Raw genomic sequence first — 11981 nt, 5'->3', positions numbered from 1 at the left:
GCCATTTATGGTTCCGGTTTAATTGTGCGCATGCACCGGAGACTTGAGATGGAATGATCCGTTCTCGCTCCCAGAGTCTACGGTCCTTCTGTTCTGCGCCAGGGATCGAGACCTCTGCCGTTAATGTCTGTTAAGCTACGCAACGAATTGAAGGCGAGGTTTGGCTGGGAATGAAAAGGAATGAGGCACCAGCGGAGTGGCCCCGAGGCGAAAGCGGAAACCCGACTGAGAGGTAAGTGCTTGGACGGTTGCTATAGAAAACGGCTCCACATCGAGGCCCTTTGAGTCACACTGTCGCACTGCCCGAAGCCAGTGGAGAGCACGGATGAAAGAAAGAAGGATATAGTGAAGGCTAGAGCAACGAAAAAGAAACTACATGCAGCAAGCGAGCAGAATGCAAATATACGCGTCAGCATGACGACATGTCGACAGCGCACGAAAGACATGATCCACGAGGGCGAGGCTGCACCAGGCACGAACTCAAACCAGTTTAAATTCGTGCGACTGATCGCAGTGACAAAATGAGTGAAAGCAGCCTTGTCGCAACGTGTGTGCACTTCTGCGACAAAATATAAACTAACAAATGAGAGAGCTTCATGTATTGAATTTAAAAACTAGTTTACATTCTCCCTCTTCCAAATTCGCTGCAGGTGCACCGAACAAACGCCTTGTTGCAGGGACTTTTTGAAGTAGTACACACGAAGCGATTTGTCGCAGAGAACCTCACTTAAGGTTTATTAGTACTTCATTAGTGTTTTCCTTAATTTGATAGTAATATTGTGTATAAGCTACTTTAACTTTTTCATATATCACATTGATCTGCAATATGGTACGAACAGGAGCTAGAGAGATGGTGGATATAACCCCAGTGTATAAAGATTGAGTAAAGTCCAATTGGGTATGTAATTACAGTGGAACCTCGATATAACGAAGGGCCAAGGGACTGGCAAAATGTGTTCGCTATATCGAGGTTTCGTTATATGGAGGTTCTTTTCCATATATTTTGCCATTACTGGGACGAAAAATATCGTTCGTTATATCGAGGACTTCGTTATATAGAGGTTCGTTAAATCGAGGTTCCACTGTATACGCGTTATTAACAAAATCGAACTGCGCGGTCGTTCGATTTTGTTAGCAAGGCCTTTGAAAGACCTTTCAATTGGCATTAATGGTTTTGACATCCACACTATAAATCAAACATTCAGTTAGGGAAGCAAAATTATTTTTTTGGAGGAGTGGCCAAGTGGGATCAAAAATCCTGAAAAAAAAGTTGTTTGCAATAGCAAAATGCCCACATAAATTGTTTGAAGACATCAAAAAACATTGTCTGCAGAAAGATGCAGCTGGAAAAATTGTTTGGACAGAGAGCGCCACGGAAAGAAATCGTCTGTACTGTACTATACTACGCTTCGAGTAAAACAATGGTCCATTCCAGCGTTTCGATCGAGCACTGAGGCAAGTCTTGAGAGACTGGGTACTAGTCCAAAACAACATGGCGCCCGGGTGAAAAGTAACTTACCAGGCTTATGAAAATGTGAAGTACTGAGGCCATCGCTTACGAGAAAAGTGGAAACTAAATCCTTGCAGAATTGTTTGTGAACATTATAACTACCAGGTAGACAGGAGTGAGCGACGTTTTCTCTTTCCAATCTGCACGTGAAGATACGCTTGAATTCGATCGATGATGAACATGTCAAGTGGCTTGTTTACCTTTTCTCACGCTGTAAGTCTGTATTTATGGGCACTAAATAGCCGAATAATTAACATCACGAACCACTTTAGATGCTAAAAAGTTTATTGGATTTATGTAAGCGGTATTTCTCACGTCCTCAGCCGACCTATCCATCATGTTATGAAACTCGTTCTAAAACTTTCAGAACTTTGTTTTTGTTTTGCTCACATGTACCACATTTTTGTACGCTAAAATCATACGTGCCGATTGAACTTAACATACTTTTTTTGACTTTAATTTATTATTTAGTAAATGTTTTACAAAATAATGGCTAATGGAACCATCAGAATAACGCCGCATCGGCGATATTCAAACGTAATTTTACCCTAAAATCTCTAGTGTCACGCATTGCCCGAAATACCTTATTTTTAAAATAGGTTTACTACTAAACGTGAGAGCGATGAAAAATCTTGATGATATCATTTAAATTGTACTAGGTGATACTAATTACAGTGGCATTTTTATATGGAAAGCTTCAATTCTTGCAGAGATATTTTGGTCAAAAGATGGGTCAAAATTTAGGTATTTTTTGGCTCAAAACCGACCATGGGCACGTTGACCACGATATCTTCCACACGTTAAAGAATTTTGCGATAATATTCTACCTACAGCATTATCATCTCAATATGTAGCCCCATGCAAAATAAAAAGGAAATCTGAGAGGGTCGATGTAGACTCAAATTTTAATATTGCATGGATTTCATATGGACCCTCTCTTAAAGACAGTTTTTTATGAAACAAGGCAGCCAAAAGCAAACGTAAAAACAAGAAAGTTTCAGATTTTTTTAAAAAATTCAAAATTGAATTTTTAAGAAACAGAACTTTTATGAAAGTAAATGAAGAAGCGTTCTCAGGTTGAATACTCGGAAAAAAAGATTAGAATCTTTTTTCCGAGTATTCAACTTGAGAACGCTTCTTCATTTACTTTCACTTATCCAAGTTGCCATTTCACTTTAGAACTTTTATGACTTTCAATTTACAATTTCAAAGAATACAAATGACATAATCAAATCATCACTGATAATTTGTACCGCACATAAAGAAAAGACAGGTGATAGGTATCTTTATTGCTAATTGCAAAAGTCCAAAATGTGTCACTGGACGAAGAGGTGATTCAGACCTCATTTTCAAACTACACCAGTTAGCGATTTTGAACACGGGCACAACTTAATTTCAGTCTTTTTTTAATAATATCACTTTCTGTCTACGATAGACAGACTTCCACGGCAAGGACACCTATATATCCTGGCACTGTCCAACATCCGTCGCCTGCACTGTGTTAAGGTCTCCCTGCAGTTTTTTTCTAGATCATACCTACAGTTTTTAATTCGCCTTTTAGTGCCCTATCCTTACTCGAATAGATATGAAAATTATACTAATCTTTGTAATTAACTCAAAACGCTGCCAAAGAGTTAAAGTTTACTCACAACAACTTACAGGAAAATTCCCTTCCGTAGATTTTCTGAACGAGCAACTTCTTTATTTTGCCTTTTTAAAGGCAAAATAAAGAAAACCATCCAGTTTTTAAAAAAAACTGTTGTAATATGCGTCTGTCTTGACAGTCGCATAAATGTGATATTTATAATAACCCAGTAACATCCAGTTTGAGGCTAATGTTATCTTAAATGTGATATTTATAATAACCCAGTAACATCCAGTTTGAGGTTGATGTTATCTTAATCTTGTGTGTAAAAGTTTATAACATTGTGTATACATCAAATATAAGAAGTCAATAAAGATGGATGGTTTTCAGCCGAACGTTTTGAAATATCAAACAAATGACGTCATTTCAAAGTGCGAAAAAAATTTCGAATTGTTCTGCATTTTTTTTAATGTTGCAGCTAGAACAGGATATTGCAAAGGATTGTGCCAAATGTCGGAATGTTCCTTTCATACGGTTTGAAGAATTTCCGTAGAAAAGCCAGTAACATTTGCTTTCCAAGTTCTTGTCCCTTCGTAAACTCCGCATTTCGAATGAAATTATTCTGTTGTTGTTCGAAGAGAGGTGTTACTTTTAAAATTCCGCACGATCTTCTGCCGGCAGGGAAAACATGTGCGGGAACGATAATTAATTAATTATTTTATTTCTACTATCCGTTTTTTTCTCTGAGATTCATGTACGTGTTCATGCTTTATTTCTTGAGTCTTGAGTAACTGGGTCAGTTACATGTACGTACGTAGTGTTCAATATGGATCGTGTTTATTGTTCTTTAGACCTTCACGTTCATATTTGGTCAGTATTCTAGACTTACAATTTTTTTTTAAAAGACCTGAGAGTTCACTGATTTTAATAAGAAGAAACCCCCTGTTTTCGTATCTACGACTGAATTATGCACTTTGTTTTGCGATCTCCAAATCGTAACGATAATATACGAGATAGACCTGGCAAGCAGCGACGTTCCCACAGAAAAAAAAAAGTTCTTGTTGACCCAGAGCCACATAAGTAGCTTCACAGCTGTAGCTTCAATCTTGATTTTCCCAGTAGCAAGTGCTTGTGGGCATTATTACCACGTTCAAATAAAGTTTCTTTTTAAGAATTGATTTCAGCCTCTTGATATGACATAACATAACATAACTTTATTATTCTCACACTTTTTTAGAAAACATTACAAAAAAAACTACACTACTTTTCTTATGTTTACAGTTATATATTTATGCCATGGAAGCTATCTAAAGCTATCTAGATATTAAGCACGAGCCAATTTTTAAATAATATATAGATTTAGGCAAGCCTAAAAGCGGAGCTCCCCGGTTAATTATTTTGCACATTATTGAACTCTGAATTCTGGCCATTGTAAAACTTTAAGGCTGAGAATTTTATATTCGTTTTATTTTTTTAATAAATAATAATTAATATTTTTCCTTATTTCTTTTTTACCGTGTCCGGGGTGGGGGTACTCCCTAAAATTTACTATGGGGGTGTGCCGCTGAGTTGCTGAGACTCTGGACCTGTTCCAGAGACTAAAGGTTCAATTTGCGACCCTGTTCCAGACAAACACTGCAAAGTAGGTACCCTGTTCCAGCAATATCCACAATGGAAATATATGAAGATAGATATAAAAACACTAGCGTACACCACAAAGCTCTCACTTGACTTCGTCTGTGGCTTGGAGATAAAGCGATGAAAGGAGCGGAGTTTCATAGCTATACTTGATAGTGTTTAATCAGGACTCTGGGAAAACAATCAACCATGTTCCATAGTCAAAAGGGTGATTTGTTTACCCTGTTTCAGAGTCAGAGAGGCAAAAAGCATACCCTGTTGAGTGGCACATACCCGTATAGCTCTTATATGGGAGTACCATCCCCCCCTCCGGGTACCGTGTACAGCAACACCAAATAAGAGAACAAACAAAATCAATCAAAATGTTATAATTCCACCGAAAGCACTATCATTAAGAAGTCTGGATGGGAAATTATGTTGCAAAACGGGCAATTACCGGTATGTTACCTTCATGTAGAAAAAAGGAGGGAGGAGTAGGGCTGCATGTCGGGGTAGATAGGCATATCACATGGCAAATTAGGCATTTTTGTTGTTGCTTTACCAGCTTTAAAAGAAAGAAAAAATCACTTAACATTTAGAGTATAAAGGAATAACAAACATCTACATTTATAATAAGGTTGATTTTTTTTTTTTTTTTCATTCACTCATTTATTCATTTTCATTTTCACTATTTGCCTATATTTTAATTTTGAATGGAAATGGCGGAGGTTATAGCTAATGGTTTACAGCATATTGCCCAAACCAAGCTAACTCCAAGCAAACCGGAGTGAAAGCTAACCACAAGCAAACCAGATGAATAAAGCTAACTGCGAGCAAACAGGGGTGAACCTAACTCCGGAAACAAAGAAGTGACATTCTGTCATTCCACCGAACAGGGTCACCCCATCCCCAACCCCCCCCCCCCCCCAAAAAAAAAAAAAAGAAGAAGATAGCACCTTATTCACTTTTACATGTCTTTTGACTCCCCTTCCTCTTAAGGGGTTTTACTTCACTTACAGAAAAAAAAGCAAAAATTCTGGGAAGCTAGAATATTGTTTGTGAGTCTCAAATTCAGTTTTGTTATTTGATTACCCAGAAAAAAAAAATAGAATCATGTCTGCTTGTGTATAAAACTATGCAAGAAAAAATATAACATCAATACTTTGACTACTCTTTTAAAAATTTGTTTGTATTATTGTCCACATTTTTATGGAGTCATGTTGCCCATTTGTCATGGAGTTCACAAAGTAGGCAAGTGAGTCACAATTTGGTTGCTACATGGTACCTTATGGATACTGCTAATTTTATCTGGCTTTAGAATATTTCACTTATTTTAAAAATATAGCTGTTCTTATAAATTGTACACAGCATACAATACATAAGAATGAAATTGGTAATGCATATTGCTTGCAATAACGGTTTTAAACTCACCTATACTTTAGAATTACAGTACCACCAGTTTCAGCATAACTAATCCAAATTCAAATAATTACATTGCTTTGTAACTCCACTACCTCCCCCAAAGTCAACCAAAGATCTTATCATATAATTAGACAACTACGTGTAAGTCCTGTGTAGTTGAGGGCTCAAAACATTTGGACACTTGCAGGTCATGTTAACTGGCCAAACAGATTTTAGCTTGGTCACATGTGGTTTCTTACCAGTCAAAACATTGAAAATAGCAATTTTAAACTACCATCATTTCTGCTGTTACTGTTTTCGCTGCATATTTTTGAAAAGATCACTTCATAATGTCCTTGTTACATCTAACAAGATGTGAAAGTGACAGGTCAATCAAGAAGTCGTTTTCTGAAGTACACTGTAAATAGGTTAACATTTAAAATCTAAATTTTGCTTATTTGCAGCTTTTCTTGATTTTAATTTACATGTAATTTACTAGTCTCTTAAAAATAGCATCATGACGACACCCAAACATCGAGCTGGATTTAATCTTTCCTGTTTTCTATTTATGTCCTTGTCCTTGTCGGTTTTTGTGTCTGTGGCACTGCAAACTCTGCAACTCATGTTAACCCTGAAAAAAGTCAAATGCCACAGATTAAATTAAAATTAATTAATTGGCATCAATATCAATAATTTATAAAACAAAACACTTAACTCGAGCTTGTTTAACTGAAGACAAACCACTGGATGCAAAAGGATCCATTAGATATTTAACAGAGATGGATCAGCACAGACTATTGCTGATAACTGCAAAGTCAACTAAATATTTTAATAAACTCAAAGCATCACTGCAAACCCTAACACCCCCTCTTAATTAAAAGGTTTGGCCTTTAATCAACTCCCCCCCCCCCCCCTCCCGCTAGCCCTTTTGGAACTTCCATTGACCTTACATGGGATGGATCTGAATATTTGGGTTTTCCTTGGTGTAAGAACCTGTGGAATATTTCTTTGTTTTGGAGCTATTGTTTTCCTGCTCCATGTTGTTTTGAGGCTCTTTGATGCCTTGTTTCACTGCTTCATACACTGAGGATGAGCTGGCCATGGATTTCTGCCATAACCACACATTGGAATTTGTGAGGGGAGGTGACATTCAAACCATTTAACCTTCCACAGTGAGGCTAGGGTATAGATATTTTCTGGTACAAGATCTAGGCATTTCATGAAAACATACTTTTAGTGAAATATTAATTATTTAAATTGTCTACTAATACATTGTAGTTGTTTTGAATGTCATTGAGGAGAGACAAACTAACTCCCGAGTTAGGATTTCGAGTTGGATTTTCGAGTTGAATTTCGAGTAAGGATTTCAAGTTGGATTTCGAGTTGGATTTTCGAGTTGGATTTTCGAGTTAGGATTTCAAGTTGGATTTTCGAGTTAGGATTTCGAGTTGGATTTTTTTTGACAAAGCAAAACCCATTACAATTATTGAAAGCTAACCATAAACAGGCTAACTGGAGTGCATAGTAGGCTAACCGAAGTGAATAGTAGGCTAACAGGAGTGTGTAGTAGGCTAACCGGAGTGCATAGTAAGCTAACTGGCATGTATAGTAGGCTAACCGGAGTGCTAACTCGAAATCTAACTCGAAATCCAACTCGAAAATCCAACTCGAAAATCCAACTCGAAATCCTAACTCGAAATCTAACTCGAAATCTTAACTCGAAATCCAACTCAAAAATCGAACTCGTAAATCCAACTCAAACACCTAACTCGAAATCCAACTCGAAATCCTAACTCGGTGAATAGGCAACCTCCATTGAGGAGTTGAATAATGAATGCAATTAAATATTTCACAAAGTAAGAAGATCAGCAGCAACCAAATGCAGATTAAAGCAGCTGGGTAAAAAAAAAATGAAACTGAATAAAAACATATTTCAATTATAACTAAAATATAAAACTAGATACCTGATTTACTTTGCTGTTGTCCACTTTGCACAGAGCATTCTATACCAAGTTCAACAAAACTTGACTGTAGGTATTCTTCATTCATTGCGGCTTAATGGCAGAATATAACACTACCTAAAAGAAGGATTGACATAATAATCTATTAAAAACCACCACACTAGCTCTAATTAATGGCCCTGTTTATAAAAATAATTTATAAAAAATTCTGTCTTATTTAATGGATCTCATCAAATATAATAATATTAGCCTCTTTCGTTTATACACTCAGTGTAATGACCCTTCCTTCCTACAATGGGATATTTAGCTTTTCTACTTGGGGATTTCTTGTTAACTTACCTGTATAAGAAAAACATTCATTGCCATTGCAAAGATACACATTCAACACTGTCATAATGATAGTCAATGTATTAAAGTTTGCATACACAGCTGCATACAGTGTCTAAAATGGCATGAATTACAAGGAGAGCGAACAATTGTGTTTTATAAAATTACTCAAAATAATTAACTAAGATAGTTTTATGTGGAAATAAACTGAGTTTTTTGTTTGTTTCTGCTAAGGTGTGGTAAAAACGTGTCAACGCAAGAAATTCGCAACGTAACGATCTCTTGGCGTATTCGTCCACGACTCTAAAATAGTTCGTTCAAACGAATTCCAACAGCGAGTAAATAAGAATAAATAGATGAATTAAAAAACTACATGTAAAACACTAAGTTTAGCTGGGAGTTTGAATAAAAACATTTAAGTCATTAGATAAACAATTCAACTTTATAAAAGTTCTGTAAACCAGAACCACTAAACCGACGCAAATTCACTCATAAAGCATATAATTACAGATTTTCACAAAAAAACATGGACTTAGTGTATTCAGTAAAGTCAAAGTTTGTTACCTCATATTTGAAGTCGAAGAATGCTTGTCAATTCAGCAGGGCAAAGCTTTCAACCAGCTCATGAATTAATCGGAGGCGAAGCGGCCGCAGTTTTTCGTATTATTATATCCAACCGCGTAGTACATGTGTAAGCTATAAATTATAACTTACTCCAGCACCGCCGACCTTTGAATTATCTGCGAAGGTCTATTTCAGCCTTTTCCATCCGTGAAGCTATTGACACTTCTTTTTTTCCTACACTTCAGTTAATTGCGTTTAGCTCAATTAATTTCCTAGAGCTGGTCAGCCGCCGAAACGGTAGAAACTCGCTCGCTCTCCACCTGTGCCATTTTTTCGGATCTCCCCGTAAGCCCTTATCGTTTGCCATAACTTCCATGATGTGTAAAGCCTTTAGACGGGGTAGACCGAGAAATATTTACGAAGACATTTCTTTTTCCTGCTCGGTTTCTCCTTGTGCTTCGTTCAGCTTACAAACTGACCGGGTTGTTCACTTTGTCCTTCATGTAAATCTAAATGGACTGAACATGGAAAAGTACTTGCGCCCACGGACCAATAACAATGCTATCACTTGGTCAGCGGTCAACTTAAAAAAAACACGCGACCTTGACTAGTTCTAAACCTGAGCCCGCGATATGGTCATGTGATACTGGTCAGCGAATGCCTTGTTTTGACAGCTGTCAATTGACCATAAAATGGATGTCCAATATCAAAGATCTTAGTTGATTACCTCACTAATCAGAAGATTGTCTCCCCTCCTCCCCCTGCTTGGGTTGCCTTGGGACTCCCCTCCCCCTCCCCGAGAGTCTGTACGCGATTCGGCGCGCGTACGCACCAAATTTTTTCGGCCTCCTGGGTTTACAAAATTTCTCTCGTACCCGCATTACCCATGGTGCTCTGCTCCGCGCGCTGGCGCGCGCTGGGGTGCTCCGCTAAAAACTTTTAAATCGAAATCGACGGTTTCTTAAATGCCAAACCCGTAATATTTCTGCAAATAGAGGAAGACAACTTACTGTTGCATTTCAGAGCGTTTTTCGAGCAAAATGTGTTTTTTACAAGCTGGAGCATTCCCACTAATTAGCTATTTCTTTGTGGAATGATAATACTATTGTGGAACGACCTGACCAGGTGTGTTCTTTTCAACGCTTCGTAGCTGTTTTCTGAATCGCTCGCGGAGAGAACGTCCGGTTTCCCGAATGAACAGCTGTCTTGGACATCGACGACACGATGCAGTAAACAACGTTCTCCGATTTGCAGGTGAAGTGCTCGCGGATGGTAGCTGAGATCTTTGGTCCGCGAACATGTACATTGGACGTGGTGTCAGCTGGCAGGTGCAGCAGCGTGGGTGTTCACGCGCATTAGTCGACGTACTACCACGTGACACCGTGCGTCAGTGACTGGCGGGAAATTTCAAATCGGTTTTTCTTAAGTGATTTAATCAGGGCTCGTCATCGACAAAATACACAACAATTTAGATTGCCGACAGATATTGAAGTAAAATCACGTTTGAGTATCATTTCCACTCATTGTTGTCTCATTTAATGTCAAATGTAGAAAGTCACGCCTTTATACATATTTTAAATAAACAACAAATGCAATCAGTTTAATTAATAAAGCCACTATAACACAAAGTTAAGTGTGCCCGTAAGTGAACCCGTAAGTGACCCCGAAAGCAGACACTTAACGACTGCGCTAAGTATGTTCCATGCAACACCCATAAGTATACCTAAAGCAGATTCGTAAGTGCCTTACTTAAGGGCCCCCCCCAAGTGAGCACCTGTGGACGCTTTATGCAACCGGGCCGAAACCGGGCCTTTATGCAACCGGGCCCAGCTTTTCTTTTCTAGTTTCCAGTTCTCCTCTAACTCTTCTCGAACAATGCAAATAATCAAAAGCCAGTTTGGTTTCAACAGCATTTATTATTGATCTAAATCTGATGTAACCTTCTCATTGATGTAAGCAATCACCATTAAGAACTCTACAGTTATATAATAGGGTGCATGACAGCTCAAATTTTTTTTGTACGATTCACCGTGCATTTAACAGGAGTAAGTGTGCAAATCAGTAAATACAAACATTAATTTCATGATTTCGTGCAATAAAGTTATAATATCCAGTTTAATATGTTCAGTGCACAGCAACAAAATAACAATCCACTTTTCTTTCAGATACCTGTGGAGAAGACAAGATTCTTGAGGTCAATAAATACTCGTGTATTCGTATGAAAGCCCCAAGCAGGGCCACGACCTTTTGGGGTTGAAATTTGAACGCCCCTTCAGATATGGCCAAGAGAAAATCCGTAACCATTTACAATCTTGAGCGGAGCGAGAAATACAGTATCGACTGAAAAAAAAAAACACAAAAGATGGACAACTTATGTTACCTTAGCAACCATACAGCTCCACTCTCATTGCTATCCACCCATGCCAAGCTACTGGTCGAAAACGGATATAACGTACCGTGATTGGTGGGTTTAGGTCATGTGACACAACCGTGACACGGTCTTGATTTCCAAAAAACGTCTAAGTTGGTAAGATTAAAAAATGTTACGTATGCACACAGCAAACATCTGAGCAGCATTAAGCCCTCGCCCCTCCCTCCCGAGGTGTTTTGGAATGTCTTGTTCCTTGCCAACAGTGATACGGAAAATTGCACGTCACAAAATCCATTAGGGCATCGGCATTATCTCTCTTTATAAAGTTTTCGGGCCGGATCTTATCCCAGTTTCCGTAGCATGAAGCGACTAGGAGTATTTCTTCTCCACCGTGGATGGGATGCTAGTCCATCGCAGGGTTACCCCCCGATGGTACCCACCCATTTATACACCTGAGTGGAGAGAGGCACTGTGAGAGTAAATTGACTTGCTCAACAACACAGCGCAATGCCCCGGCCAGGGCTCGAACCCGGACCACTTACCATTAGACCACCACGCGTTCTTTTATTTTCTAGACCTTCTCAAAATAAAACTGATTAAAATTTTAATTAAGAAAAAAATTAAGGTTAATCGATATTTTGGTGA

The 11981-nt window shown here is 38.2% G+C and overlaps 1 long non-coding RNA gene across 1 annotated transcript; it reads right to left on the bottom strand.

Annotated features, from left to right (window-relative positions):
• Positions 1–5338: 5338 nt before the first annotated feature.
• On the bottom strand, positions 5339–9909 carry LOC144658407 (uncharacterized). Its single transcript, XR_013571699.1, has 2 exons — positions 8078–9909; positions 5339–6744 (listed from the first exon to the last, which is right to left on the bottom strand). It is a non-coding gene; the product is annotated as an uncharacterized LOC144658407 (long non-coding RNA).
• Between the last annotated feature and the right edge of the window lie 2072 nt (positions 9910–11981).

The sequence above is a fragment of the Oculina patagonica genome, chromosome 6, assembly GCF_052425735.1.
Source record: "Oculina patagonica isolate OP01 chromosome 6, crgOcupat, whole genome shotgun sequence".
NCBI lineage: Eukaryota > Metazoa > Cnidaria > Anthozoa > Scleractinia > Oculinidae > Oculina > Oculina patagonica.
The sequence above is the reverse complement of the archived record's forward strand: the minus strand, read 5'-3'. Positions and strand labels throughout refer to the sequence as shown.